Source organism: Mus caroli, unplaced genomic scaffold (genome assembly GCF_978045245.1).
Source record: "Mus caroli unplaced genomic scaffold, Mus_caroli_1 scaffold_4, whole genome shotgun sequence".
NCBI lineage: Eukaryota > Metazoa > Chordata > Mammalia > Rodentia > Muridae > Mus > Mus caroli.
Window position 1 is genome coordinate 18,713,401 of NW_028227259.1, and position 15,397 is coordinate 18,728,797.

Consider the following 15,397-nt stretch of genomic DNA (forward strand, 5'->3'; position numbering starts at 1 on the left):
AGAAAAAGAACCTGTGGTAAAGTTTGACACATCTTCATAGAAAAAGCCTTGAAGAATCTAAGAACGTAAGTAACATGTTCAACATAATAAAGCAATATTTGTCAAAACTAACTCTAACAAACTCCATGAGGATAACACTAAAAACATTACAGAAATAAAAGCAATGTGTTCCCTCCCATTAATCTTGTTTATCTAGTGCTTAGATTCTTAGCAAGAACACTAAGATAACAGAATAAAATTAAAACAATAAAAACAGAAAATCAAGAATTCTAAGTATTTCTGTTTGCAAACAACATGATCTTATAGATAATATAAGTAATCTACTATAAATTCTTAGATCAATTAACTCTTTTATGAAAGTTTCAGAGTATATAATCATCACAGAATTTGGTAGCATTTCCATATACCAATAGACTGTTAGAGGTCATGTCATGCATGAAAAATGCCATTGACTATATCTTCAAAAAGTAAAATGTATTTAAGAATAAATAAACCTCTACAATGAAACTTTTAAAACACTGAAAAAGCTGAAGAAATTACAAGAAGATGGAGAGAATGATCATGAATTGACAAAAATAGTGTTATAAAAATGTGACTATATTACTGAACATGATCTTTAGATTCAATGCAGTCTCCATCACATCACTATGAAAATTCCAAATAAATTATTTGCTGAACTACTAAAACCAATATTAAAATTCATAGGTGAACCAAAAATTACCAGAATAGTTGAAACATTTGAAATCAGAAAAAAACAAAGGTAGAAGTACCACAGTAATTTTGTGCAGTTATATTACAGAACCATAGGAACAAAACAAAACAGGCAGAAAATGAAATAGAGGACCCAGAATAAAACTCAAACAATTACAGACATCAGAAAACTAGAAAGACTTTATGAAACTAACAAGTAGATGAAACATTTAGTAAATGGACATTGGTGACATGGGACCAATGACTTAGACTTTTGGGAAATTTGCTTGGATCAGTCTTGAAGTTGTCAGACCTTCCTCTGGTCTGAGTGTGAATGATCAAAAGTCAAGATACAGAGAAGTACATCAAATGTGAATGAAAGCCAAGAAAATACTCTAGATTTATTAGTAATTATACTCCATAATTACTGAAGGCAGATTAATAGTTCCTAAGTTTTGTTGGGACAAATAAAAGGACAAAGGGATATAAAGGAACTTTGGTAAATGATAGAATTGATTCATATCCTAAATGGTTTGACTATTATACATACAATTAGACACATGTGCAGAACTCATCAAGCCTTATACTTAATATAGACAATATATTGTGTCTAGACTACACCTCACTCAGGTTAATATCGAAGAGTAAATTCTAAATCCATCTTTTCTCATGTCCCCATTCCTTCTCATTCTTCCTCACATTCTGACTTTAAAGATATTTGTCACATGTGGGATTCTGTGTTCATTACTTTTCTGTTGCTGCGATATAAAACAGAGATTTATGGTGATTTATGGATGAAGGTGTTTATTTTGTTCTACAGTTCCTGAGAGAGAAGAGTCCATCATGATAGGGAAGAACATCAACAAGTGGCAGGCATGGTAGCCTGAGATTGGAGAGCACATTTTATTTACCACAAGCAATTGGAAGTAGAGCAAAAGGGTACATTTTCACATCCTACTCCCAGTGGTGTACTTCCGGCAAAGCTGCATCACTCCTAAACAGCGCCCCCAAGTGAGAAAAAGGGCTCAAATATGTGAGCCTATGGGGGATATTTGTTACTTAAAGCGCCATCGAAAGCTAATTATCAACCTGACAAGATCTAGGATCACAAAAGATACAGAACTCTGTGCATATCTAAAACAGGTTACTTAGATTATGGTTTATTAAGAGGGGAAGGACTATCAGAAAGGTGGGTGGGACCCTTCCCATGACAGACTAAAGGAAACCGAGGAAGGAAGGAAGCTGAATACTTTGTGCTGATACAATGTGAGTGGCTGGCCTATCACTCCTGCCACTGTGCCTCCCCACCATGATGGAAAGCACCTCCTTAACCCCAAACCACAATAAACTTTGGTCCCTAGAACACTTTTTGCCAGATATTTCGTCAGGGCAAGAAAAGTAATGCAACCTGAGAGTTACTTAAACAATTTGAATTATTTCAATGTATAAATGTTATTCTGCAAATGAATAAAGAAATATTGTCCTGAGGATGAAGAAATGTTTTCTCCATTTTTATGTGTATATACATATTTACATGCACATACATATATGTGGAATTTTAGAGACTGCGGGATACCCCGCAGCAAACCTTTTGATTTGTTTCCCCTTTCTGAGGTAGGACAATTACTGTTTCGTCTGATTTGGCCTTGCTTTCAGCTGAAATCCAGCAAACTAACGAACAGTAATTGCACTTCTATCTCTAGCCTGTCATGCAAATAGAAGTAGCCATATGGTCCAAGTCAGTGGGACATAGCAGAGGCAATGAGGCAGAGCTTATGGGAGAATTCTGTAAGAGCCCAATGCAGTTCAGTCATGGTTTTTATCCGCTGTTCTCCCAGCACTTCTTTTCCCAGCCATAAACTAAAGGCGGTGCCAGAAAAGTCACCATGAAAGCACCAGATTACTAACAAACAAACAAAAAAAGAAGTGTAGGGAGCCCACCTTTAATTAGTTACTTTTCTACCTCTATAATAAAACACCACAACCAAAAGCAAGTTGGGAAGAAGAGGGCTTACCAGTCTTACACTTTCATATCACTGATCGTAACTGAAGGAAAACAGGAGAGGAGCTCAAACAGGACAGGAGCCTGGAGGCTGATGAAGAGGTCTTGGAAGAGTGCTGCTTACTCATCACAGCTTATTCAGCCTCTTCCTTACAGAATCCAGCACCACCAACCCAGGGTTCGGCCCTCCACAACAATCACTAATTAAGAAAATGATCTATAAGCTTGCCCACAGCCTAAACTAATGAAAGAAGTTTCTCAATCGAGGTTCCCTCCTCTCAAATGACTTGTGTCAGTCAAGTTGACATAAAACCAAGCAGCACAACTGCCTCAATGCCAAGAAGCAGAAAGCTCAGAGTGGGATTAATGAGTGACTGAGCTACTAGCCATTCCAGTAGAGGCTGCTTCTGTAAATTACTTTGTTGGGATCTCACTAGGTAGCTGGGATTAAATACCAACCTTACTATGGCTGACTGCTCATGGACTGTTATCAAATAAAAGAAAGTTCCCCATAATGCTTAAACATTTAAATTTATTTTTTGACATATTCTTAAAACTGTACAATGTATTTTGAGAAATCTGCTCCTGTCCCGTTCTTCCCATAGTCACCATCACTTCTCCTCCCCCACCACCTGTGCTCTTTGTTTCTGCAAATGAATTCCTGCCTCAATGATACAAGCATGTCATCCCTAAGACTTCCAAGGTTTTTCAGATAAAATAATGAAGTGGATCACACTCAAACAGATCTGCCCCTCCTAACATCCTTCCTGACTCATTGTTTTAGGCAAGCCCCAACTCCAGTAGGCACTCCATATCAGTCAAGAAGCAGGTAGGCTAACTGTAAAACTTCACCTCTCTCCACTCAAATGCAATTTCCCAATCTCAGCACCAGCTTTGCCCTGATTATTGCCACATAGGATAAACACAAGAAAAGGACCTTACAGTAGCCTTTATGAACATGATAGTAGTCCTTAAAGAAAAACATAACTATTTTCTTTAAAGAAATCTATGAAAACAGAAGGAAATGATTAAAACAGTCAAAGATCTGAACATGGAATTAAAATTAACAAATAACCCCCAAATTGAGGAAAATTTGTAAATGAAAAATTTAGGAACTAGAACAGAAATATCAAAGACAAGTTGCACCAACGTAACACAGGAGATGGAAAAGAGAACATCAAACATCGAAGACAGGATAGGAAAAATGGATACCCAAGTCAAAGAAAGTGTTAAATATAAAAAAACTTCAGAAAGAAAATGTGGGACACTTTGAAAAGACCAAATCTAAGAATAAGAGAAACAGAGTGAGGAAGGAGAAGAAACCCAGGTCGAAGGCACAGAAAGTTTTCCCAACAAAACCACAGAAGATACCTATCAAGCACATAGAATACCAAAAGAACTAGACTGGAAAGAATAGCTCTTGACACATAATAACAAAAAATAAAATATACAGGACAAAGAAAGACTATTACAAGCAGCAAGGGAAAAGGACCAAGTGACATATAAACATAGACCTATTAGAATTACAACTGACTTCTTAATGGAGATACTAAAAGCCAGAAGGGCTTGGATGATGTGCAGCAGATGCTATGAGACTCTTGATGCCATCCAGTAAAACTTTCAATCATTAAATAGAAAAAAATAACATATTTCATAATAAATTCAAAATTTTAACAATATCTATCTACTAATTCAGCCCTACCGATGGTTCTAGAAGGAAAAATAAAGTCAAGGAAGTTAGCTATACACATGAAAACACAGGAATAAATAATCTTAGACCAGCAAATGAAGAATGGAAATGTGCACATGGGCACACACAAACACAGAGAGAGAGAGAGAGAGAGAGAGAGAGAGAGAGAGAGAGAGAGAGAGAGAGAGAGAGAGAGAGAGAGGAGAGGAGAGGAGAGGAGAGGAGAGGAGAAAGAGAGAGACAAAGAGACAGAGTCAGAGAGACAGAGAGAGAAAAAGACAGAGACACAGAGAGACCAACAGAGGCAGAGAAAGCAACAATGTAACAGAAACCAACAAAAACTACTGGTTGATATCTCTTAACATCAAATGGTTTCAATTACCCAATGAGGGAGGGAGGGAGGGAGGGAGGGAGGGAGAGAGGGAGAGAGAGAGAGAGAGAGAGAGAGAGAGAGAGAGAAGAGAAGAGAAGAGGAGAGGAGAAAGAGAGAGACAAAGAGACAGAGTCAGAGAGACAGAGAGAGAAAAAGACAGAGACACAGAGAGACCAACAGAGGCAGAGAAAGCAACAATGTAACAGAAACCAACAAAAACTACTGGTTGATATCTCTTAACATCAAATGGTTTCAATTACCCAATGAAAAGACACAGAGAAACAGAGAGGATGTGAAAATTGGATCTTTCTGCTATATCCTAGAAACAGCCCTTCACATTAAAGTTAGACATCAATTTAGAGTAAAAGGATGAAAAAATATATTCCAAGCAAATGGACTAAAGAAGCCATATGGTGTACCCATCTTAATATCTCACAAAATGAACTTTGTCTCACCAAAACTAATGTGACGAGATAGGGAAGGATACTAGATATTTCTCAAAGGAAAAAAATCCACCAAGAGGACATTGCAGTGGTTACTATCTATGCACTAAACACAAGTACACCTAAATTTCTAAAAGAAAGATTGCTACAGCTTATCATATACTGGCCAACACACATAGCTGTTGTTGAGAACAAATTACACATAAAATGTAATGAAGGAAGATTCAGACTAACTACATCTGTGAGTTCTAACTACACCGAAGCCCCAGGATACCTGAGATATCATCCCAAGACAAGCCCCATCAGCTCTGTTAGTAAGCTTAACTATGTCACAATCTGGTTGTCCTGGTGGAAAAAGGAGAGTGAAGGTAATGTGGAAACTGAGCTTCTGTATTCTTCAGTTTTCTTCACACATGCAAGGACAAAGTTACTACTTACTAACCCATATGTGCCATTGTCATGTCTCTCTTTCTTCTTTTTACCTATTTATGACTCTGTTCTATTTCATTTGTATCTGCATGGTTCATTATATTAAATGGTTTGAGGTTTTGGGGAAAAAAAGAAGCAAATTAAAGACTTGTGTGAATATACAATCAATATCAGAAATGAATGATGGTTCTCTCCTTGAGATAAAACCCATACTTAACCCTGCTTGGGTGATCAAGATATCTAGACTGAATTGACCAGGAACCTAGGGCAGAACCAAATACTACCACTTTAAAAATAAATGAAACAAAAATAATGTAGCAATAAAATGAGTTCTAATAAAATTCTGCTATAGCCATAGGCCAGTGCCTTGCACAGCCATCATCCGAGAAACTTTCTCCTGCTGGAAATGTGGGAACAAATACAGCAACACACAGCCAGAAATTGTGCTGGGAGTGAGAGACCCTGGAATATTTGATCATAAATGGGATGTCTCTAAAAAGTACTTTCCCTCAGGATTCACGGATTCCCACAGAAGAGGAGCCACAAAGAATGTAAGAGCAGAGGGAAAGGAGGACACCAAGAAAATAGTGCCCTCTGAATCAAGATCAACCCACATATGAACTCACAGAGACTTAGGCAGCATGAGGAAAGCCTGCATTTTTCTGCACCAAGTGGAGTTCTAGAGCTTAAAGGAGAAGTGACCAAATGACCCTGTCCCTAACCCAGGAGCAATTTCCAGTTGAGAACTACTTGCAAATGAATAGTTTCTTCCAACAGAGTCTCACTGGGGGAAAAAAAAAATTTAAGTGTATGCCTTATGCCCTCATGCCTAGCAGTAGATTGCCTATACAAAACAAACTTAATGGCATCTTTGGAGATTATTTGTCTCACAGTGTTATACCAGAACTTTTCATTTAAGATTATGTAATGCATATATACATAAAAATATATTGTACATACATGTAATTGTTTTTTTAATTTTATTCTTTTATTTTGTTTATGAATTTCTTCATTATTTTAAGATATATTTTGTTGTTATGTCTCCCTTTTTATTTCTTCTTTTGTTAATTTGGATACTGTCTCTGTGCCCTCTGGTTAGTCTGGCTAAAGGTTTATCTATCTTGTTGATTTTCTCAAAGAACCAGCCCCTGGTTTTATTGACTCTTTGTATAGTTTTTTTGTTTATATTTGGTCGATTTCAGCCCTGCGTTTGATTATTTTCTGCCTTCTAATCCTCTTGGGTGTATTTGCTTCTTTTTGTTCTAGAGCTCTCAAGTGTGCTGTCAAGTTCCTAGTGTGAGCTCTCTTCAGTTTCTTTTTAGAGGCACTTAGAGCTATGAGTTTTTCTCCTACCAATGCTTTCATTGTATCCCACAAGTTTTGGTATGATGTGTCTTCATTTTCATAAAATTCTAAATAGCCTTTAATTTCTGTCCTTATTTCTTCATTGACCAAGTTATCACTGAGTAGAGTGTTCCTCAGCTTCCATGTGTATGTGTATTATCTGTTGTTTCTGTTGGTATTGAAGATCAGCCTTAGTTCCTGGTGATCTGATAGGGTGCATGGGATTATTTCAATCTCCTTGTAACTATTGAGGCCTGTTCTGTGGTCAATTTTGGAGAAAGTACCATGAGATGCTGAGAAGGTATATTATTTTGCTTTAGGATGAAATGTTCTATATCTATTAGATCCATTTGCTTCATAACTTCTGTTAGCTTCACTATGTCTCTGTTTAGCTGCTGTTTCCATGATCTGTCCATTGCTAAGAGTGGTATATTGAAGTCTCCCACAATTATTGTGTTGGGTGTGATGTTTGCTTTGAGATTTAGTAAAGTTTCTTTTATGAATGTTGGGGCCCTTGTGCTTGGAGTACAGATGTTCAGAATTGAGAGTTCATCTTGGTAGATTTTCCTTTGTCCAGTATAAAGTGTCCTTCCTTATCCTTTTTTGATAACTTTTTGTTGAAAGTTGATTTTATTCAATATCAGAATGGCTACTCCAGCTTGTTTCTTGGGACCATTTGCTTGGAAATTTGTTTTCCAACCTTATACTCTGAAGTAGCGTCTGCCTTTGTCACTGAGGTACATTTCCTGTATGCTGGATCCTGTTTACATATCCATTCTATTAGTGTGTCTCATTTTGGGGGAAATTGAATTCACTGATGTTAAGAGACATTAAGGAAAAGTGATCATTACTTCCTGTAATTTTTGTTGTTAGAGGTGAAATTATGTTTGGGTGGCTATTTTCTTTTTGGTTTGTTGAAAGATTACTTTCTTGCTTTATCTAGGGTGTAGTTTCCCTCCTTGTGTTACTGTTTTCCATCTATTATCCTTTGCAGGGCTGGATTTGTGGAAAGATAGTGTATAAATTTGGATTTCTTATGGAATATCTTCTTTTATCTGTCTATGGTAATTGAGAGTTTTCCTAGGTATAGTAGCCTGAGTTGGCATTTGTGTTCTCTTAGGGTCTGTTTGACATCTCCCCAGGATCTTCTGGCTTTCATAGTCTCTGGTGAGAAGTCATGTAATTCTGATAGGTCTGCTTTTATATGTTACTTGACCTTTTTCTCTTCTTGCGTTTAATATTCTTTCTTTGTTTAGTTCATTTGGTGTTTTGATTATTGTGTAACAAGAAGAATTTCTTTTCTGGTACAATCAAAGTTTTGTAAGCTTCTTGTATGTTCACGTGAATCTATTTAGTATAGGGAAATTTCTTTCTATAACTTTGTTTATATTTATTGGCTCTTTGAGTTTGGAATATTCACTCTCTTCTATACCTATTATCCTTAGGTTTTATCTTCTCATTTTGTCCTGGATTTTCTGGATGTTTTGGATTAGGAGCTTTTTTGCATTTTGCATTGTCTTTGACTATTGTGTCAATATTTTCTATGGTATCTTCTGCACCTGAGATTCTCTCTTCTATTTCTTGTATTCTATTGGTCATACTTGTATCTATGACTTCTGATCTCTTTCCTAGGCTTTCTAACTCCATGGTTGTCTCCCTTTGTAATTTCGTTATTGTTTCTAATTAAAGTCCTTCTTGATGTCCTCTACCATTTTTTTTTTACCATCATCATGGGATATGCTTTTCAGGTGTGTTTGGGTGCCCATGACTGGATGAGTTGGGAGTGCTGTGTTCTGATGATGGTGAGTGGTCTTGGTTTCTGTTAGTAAGATTCTTGTGCTTGCCTTTTGCCTTCTAGTAATCTCTGGAGTTGTTATAGTTGTCACTGGTTAGAGCTTGTTCCTCTTGTGATTCTGTAAGCCTCTATCAGCAGACCTAGTAAACTAGCTCTCTCCTCTGATTTTCAGTGGTCAGAGCACTCTCTGCAGGCAAGCTCTCCTCTTACAGGGAAGGTGCATAGATATCTGGTTTTCGGATCTGCCTCCTGGCAGAAGATGAAGGCCCTAAACAGGGCCTGTCCCAGAAGCTGTTAGCTTCTGTACTCCATACTTTCACCTGCACAGACTAGACTCAGAGGGATCTGGGAACCAAGATGGTGCCCCCAGGTGCTCCTGCAAAGCCCTCCTGGGCAGGGCGGACACCTCTCCTCTGGAAGGGAAGATGCCCAGATGTCTGGAGCCCGAAACGTTGTCTGCCTCAGAAGCTGTCCTTTAGGGACCTTGGGAGTGTCCGCTGACTCCATGCCCAGGTGACCAGGTGCTGGAGCCAACCAGAAGGGATTTGTGACCCTGGTCAGGCTGGCTTTTCTGCTTCCCTAATGCTGTCTCAGGTCCCACGGGATTGGATTGGGACAGAAGTTGTGTTGGAAAGAGAGGCCCATTGGTCTGGCAAATTTTATATGACGCAGTACAGGGAAACGCCAGGGCCAAGAATTGGGAGTGGGGGGGGGGGTAGGGGAGTAGGGGGAGGAGGGTATGGGGGGTAGCATTGGAAATGTAAATGAAGAAACACCTAATCAAATTTTTTTTTTAAAAAGAAGCTGAAAAAAAAAAAAAGAAATTGTGTTCCACTCTCACAGGTGGTCCTAAGATCGTGTGGAGAGTCCTGTAGGGGACCTTGGAGGTGTCTGCCAACTCTGCACCAAAGGTGACCCAGTGCTGGTGCCGACCAAAAGGGATTTGTGACCCTGGTCAGGCCAGCTTTTCTGCTTCCCTAATACTGTCTCAGGTCCCGCGCAATTGGATTGGAACAGAAGTAGTGTGCCACTCACTGGTGGTCCAAAGATGGCGTGGAGAGTCCTCTAGGGGACCTTGAGGGTGTCTGCAGACTCTGCGCCCAAGGTGACCTGGTGCTGGCACTGACCAGAAGAGATTTGTGACCCTGGTCAGGCTGGCTTTTCTGTTTCCCTAATCGTCTTTATTGTTTCTATTTCCAATTTTAGATCTTGTATGGTTTTGTTCATTTCTTTCATCTGTTTGATTGTGTTTTCCTGTAATTCTTTAAGGAATTTTTGTGTCTCCTCTTTTAATGGCTTCTTGCTGTTTACATGTATTCTCCTGTATTTCTTTAAGGGAGTTATTTATGTCCTTCTTAAAATCCTCTATCACCATCATGACATGTGATTTTCAATCTGAATTTTGCTCTTCCCGTGTGATGGAGAACTGGGTTCTGATGATGCCAAGTAACCTTGGCTTCTGTTGCTTATGTTTTTATGCTTGCCTCCTGCCAACTAATTATCTCTAGTGCTACCTGCCCTTGCTATATCTGACTGGAGCCTGTCCTTCCTGTGATCCTGGTTGTGTCAGAACTCCTCAGAGTTCAGCTGTCTCTGTGATCCTATGATTCTGGGATCCTGGGATCCTGAGATCCTGAGTGTATCAGAGATCCTAGGAGTCAAACTGCTTCTGGTACTCTGAGATCCTGTTGTGACCAAGCTTCTGGGATCCTGGGATCCTGTGGGCCTGGGTGTGTTAGGTGCCTGTGAGTGGATCTTCCTCTGGGTGTTGTGGAACTGATTGCGGAGTTCGAGCCTGCTTTGGGCACTGACCGAGAACAGAAGGAACCCATGCCACTGATAGGCCCAGGTTCTTTGTGTATGTATTTTGGCATCCAACTTCCCATTTTTAATGGGACTCATTAATGTATGAAGATGTCAGTCTCCATTTCTTGTGCTTTCTCTTGGGCTCTTTTCAGTCTGTTTGTTTGTTTTGTCCACTCCAATGGGTTACTTTTGTTTTATCTTGCTATATTTCATTTTAATATTATTCTTTATAAGCCTGTTCTCCTTCTAATGAGAGACAGAAAGGGTTTGAATGGGTGGGGAGAAGGGAAGAACTTGGAGGAATAGAAGAAGGTGAAAGTGTAATCAGAGCATATTATGTGAGAAAAAATATTTTCATTTCGAGTAGTATAAAGGCCAGTATGATTGAGCATCTCTCTTTTTTTAAGATCTAGTTGTAACCTAACTAGTTATGAATCTAGCCCAGATGCTCAACATAAAACTTTTTACCTCCTTTAATTGGCACTGCATCTGATTTCCTCATTTTCTTTGGGGAACAAAAAGAGAATGTTATAAATAACATATTCCTGGAGCATAAAACCTGACTTAATTTTGTATGCACATAACTGCTTATGATGGTAGAACTCTGGGGAGTAATCTGTAGACTGTTGCTCTCTACATCATATAAATAATTGTTCCTCCAGCATTCACTATGTGAACATGCCAGATTCACATACTGTAAACAAGGTGATATTTAACGTACTTAACTGGTAAACTTCTCTCACCATTTTCACGTGTTCCCCATAAATATCAGTCTTCTATCCAGTAACCTTACCCATTAGTATGCACCACTACTCTCAGCCACTTTTCTTTGCATCTTTATGTATAAATAGATTAAACCTACAGGGTATAATCGGAATGGAGAAATAGGAATAGGCTTACAAATGTCACTGCTCTGAAAAGATTAGAAAGCTACACTTGTTCCCACTGTGTAAACAAGCTTGTTTTGAGGCAAAAAATCATATTTAAGTGAAAGATTTAATTATTATTAAAATCATTAAGTTTTACTCTGAAGGTTAAAATTCTAGCTTTTAAAGGAACCAAATCCCATTTGCATTTTTCTTTTATTTCCCCTACAAAGTGAATAAAATAAAATCATTCTGCATCTTTTCTATGGACTAGTGCTTATTCAGACTGCTCACATTTCTGGCCCTGTATCATTTTGATAGCACTTGACTTTCTTTAGTAGAAAGTGCAGTGATTAAGTAAGTGAACATTAAGTATACATTGCAGAGACTTGAAAACTTAGTTAAAATGTGGATAAGAAAATTTTGTCAAAAGCATGGAAATGTTAAGAACTTAATATTTTATTTTATTTAATATTATTTGCAAGAAATAATATTTTATAAAGTATGTCATTTATAGCTAGGTTCAAAGGCAAATAGCCACAAAGGCCCTGACAATCTGCCTGCCTGCCACCTAGTAAGCTTTTCCAACTTTTTTTCAAGGTATGATTATTTATTTGTTACTTTCAAAGAATTATTTTTGACTAGACTCACACTTAGAAGTAGACACTATCAGCAAGGACAGTCTATGTGTCTTGGAACTTTTCTTTGGCATCCTTCATTCTCTTGGCCAAATTTTAGCTTATTCTACAGCATCCTCCTTGTTTGTCTTGGCACATTGTTCCTCCACAGCAATACATGGACATTTGTGTTTTAGGACATGTGGAGTAACAAGATGCTGTATCATGGGTACGTTGGTCCTGAGCTTCTTACCGTCTCTATTTAAATGCTTTCTGACAACATATTGGCAGACATCATCTTCTTTAGAGAGATTAAAAGCTTTGATTCTGCTAGCATTTTTAGGCCCCAATTGACAAGACACAGTAGTATCAGTCAGTTCAAGAATATATTTATATCCATTTTTTAATACAATAGCCAAGTTTAGAACACTCAGATTGGCATCCATAATGTATCCATGAACAGCATTGCACTTCCTCTTCCAGTTCTCCTTGGTCTGTAACAAGAATGCCACCTACTCAGCAACAAGTGTACTTGGCCATGGGTCAAAATGCCTTCCTTCATGGGGAAACCTTGTTTGTTACTCCCACCCCTTATCAGGACCACATGACCTTCCACTCTTCAGCAAGAGCATCAGCAGTTACTTCTGCAGGCATGTGCTTCTCATAGAATGTATGACACTTGAGTTCTTCCTCCACTTCAATGAGTTTCTGACAGCCTGTGGCAGGCAAGGAGGTATTCAGCTTCATCTTGATACAGCCCACCACCTACCACTTTTTCAACATTTACAAAGAAATCCTAACAGATGAATTATATTAAGTAACCTGATTCATGTATAGTATAGATATTAATTTCTACTTTTTATACATAAAAATTGAAGGCATAAAGAATCACAGAATAATTTTATAATGATGCCTCACTCACTTACTCTGAGAATTATAAACATTTTTGTTCATTTGTTGACTCCTAAAATCCCTTAGGCTATTTCAAGCAAAATAAAATCTCATAGACTAATACCATTATACTGCTAAATGGACATAGTATTAAGCTGACTTCTAATGACTTATCATTGTACTCATGGAAGACTGTATCTCTCATTTCACATTTGAGAAGCTTCTGTTTGCAGTGGATGATGATTAACACAGAGATCCACAACTTGCCAAGGTACAGAGTGCTCAGCCCTATAGAGAACATAAATACAACAATACGACCTCCAAGGCACAGGGATCATTGCAGAATAGGGGAGGAGAAGAGTCCAGGAACAAGATGTTGGAAAGAACTATAAGGAAACATTACCTTCTGGACACAGCAAAACAGATGCACATACGAATCCACAGTAGTTGAGAAGCATAAGTGAAACCTGTGTAATCCCAACCAGACTAAATCAAAGAAGAAAGTGGGCATACAACCCTACCCCAACCCATATGGTTATCAGCAATTGTTAATTTCTAGGAAGGACACTGTTTTCTCTAAGAGTTTAGCCTGTGGGGAAAGTAAGTGAACTATGCTCCAGAAAAAGATGACATATATAGTAATATTTGGGTAACAGTAAGTGATCTTGATGGAGTTTTCTTTTTCTTTCTTTTTCTTTTTTTGTAATGGTATAATGTTGAGTGAGTGAGGATGGAGAATACTGAATTGGAATGAATTGGGTGAGAGGGGTTTGTTTGTAATTCTTTTGTAATGTTCTCATTTTTTAGTTAATAGGACATCAGACGTGAGGAATTCTTTCCCATTGAAATTCTTTAATTTTTGACTTGTTTATAAACAGAAAAAAAGGAGTTAGAAAATTGAAACAAATTAGAAAAAACCATAGATGTTTGTTCAAAGAAAATGTGATTTATATGTCAAAAACAAAATTCCTTATATGAAGTTTTCAGACTCAATATGCCCCTTATCTCCCATCTAAATGATGGCTCGTTCTAAAAGCAGAATAGGGCAAAGGAAGTTAAGTGGCTACTTTCACCAAAGATAAAAGTATGTTGTACAAAAAAACTTTAAAAAATTACACAAAAATCTAATATATGCTGATTCATAGGTAAATAAATTTTAACCTAGAGCACTGGACCCACCACACCCTGCAAATCCCTTATTGAAATACTGAATACACTGTGTTAAAGTATCCAATATGTATCAGACTTTTAAAGTAAGCTTTTCCATGTAAGGGTTTAAATTGAAAACTTGGAAAATATTACATGTATTGTCTTTATAGAACATATACATTAACATGTTACTCCTCCCCCTCCTTTCTTGCCATATGTCATTTTATTAACAAGAATATACTCATAAAGAAACATCAGTTATTTATTTTCCCTCACATATATTTCACAGTTAGTGCAAAAGGAGAGCACCCTACCCCAGCCCAGAGAGTCCGAGTTAGGAAGAACACAAATTCAGTGCCAACTTGGGATATTTTAATGAGACCTTGACTCAAAAAATAGAATGAAGTCTAAAATGAAATAGAAGTACTTTTCTTTTTTTTCTTTTTTTATTAGATATTTTCTTTATATACAGTTCACATTTCAAATGCTGTCCCGAAAGTTCCCTATACCCTCCCCGCCGCCATGCTCCCCTGCCCACCCACTCCTGCTTCTTAGCCCTGGCATTCAACTGTACTGGGGCATATAAAGTTTGCAATACCCAAGGGGCCTCTCTTCCCACTGATTGCCAAATAGGCCATCTTCTGCTACATATGCAGCCAGAGACACTAGCTCTAGGGGTACTGCTTAGATCATATTGTTGTTACACCTACAGGGTTGCAGACCCCTTAAGGGTCTCTAGCTTCCCATTGGGGGCCCTATGTTCCATCTTATAAATGACTGTGAGCATCCACTTCTGTATTTGCCAGAAATTGGCATAACCTCATAGGAGACAGCTATACAAGGGTCCCTTCAGCAAAATCTTGCTGGCATATGCAATAGTGTCTGGGTTTGATGGCTGATTATGAGATGAATCCCCGGGAGAGGTAGTCTCTGGATGGTCCCTCCTTTTGTCTTAGCTCCAAACTTTGTCTCTGTAACTCCTTCCATGGGTATTTTGTTCCCTATTCTAAGGAGGAATGAAGTATCCATCCATTGATATTCCCTCTTGATTTTCTTGTGTTTTGCAAATTGTATCTTGGGTGTTCTATGTTTCTGGGCTAATATCCACGTAACAGTGAGTGCATATCTAATGACTTCTTTTGTGATTGGGTTACCTCACTAAGGATGATATCCTCCAGATACATCCATTTGTCCAAGAATTTCATAAATTCATTGTTTTTAATAGCCGAACAGTACACCATTGTGTAAATGTACCACATTTTCTGTATCTGTTCTTTTGTTGAAGGACATCTGGGTTCTTTC

General features: G+C 38.0%; 1 pseudogene; it reads right to left on the reverse strand.

Moving 5' to 3' along the window:
- Window positions 1-12,121: 12,121 nt before the first annotated feature.
- Window positions 12,122-12,802, reverse strand: LOC110294119 (small ribosomal subunit protein eS6 pseudogene; annotated as a pseudogene).
- Window positions 12,803-15,397: the final 2,595 nt, after the last annotated feature.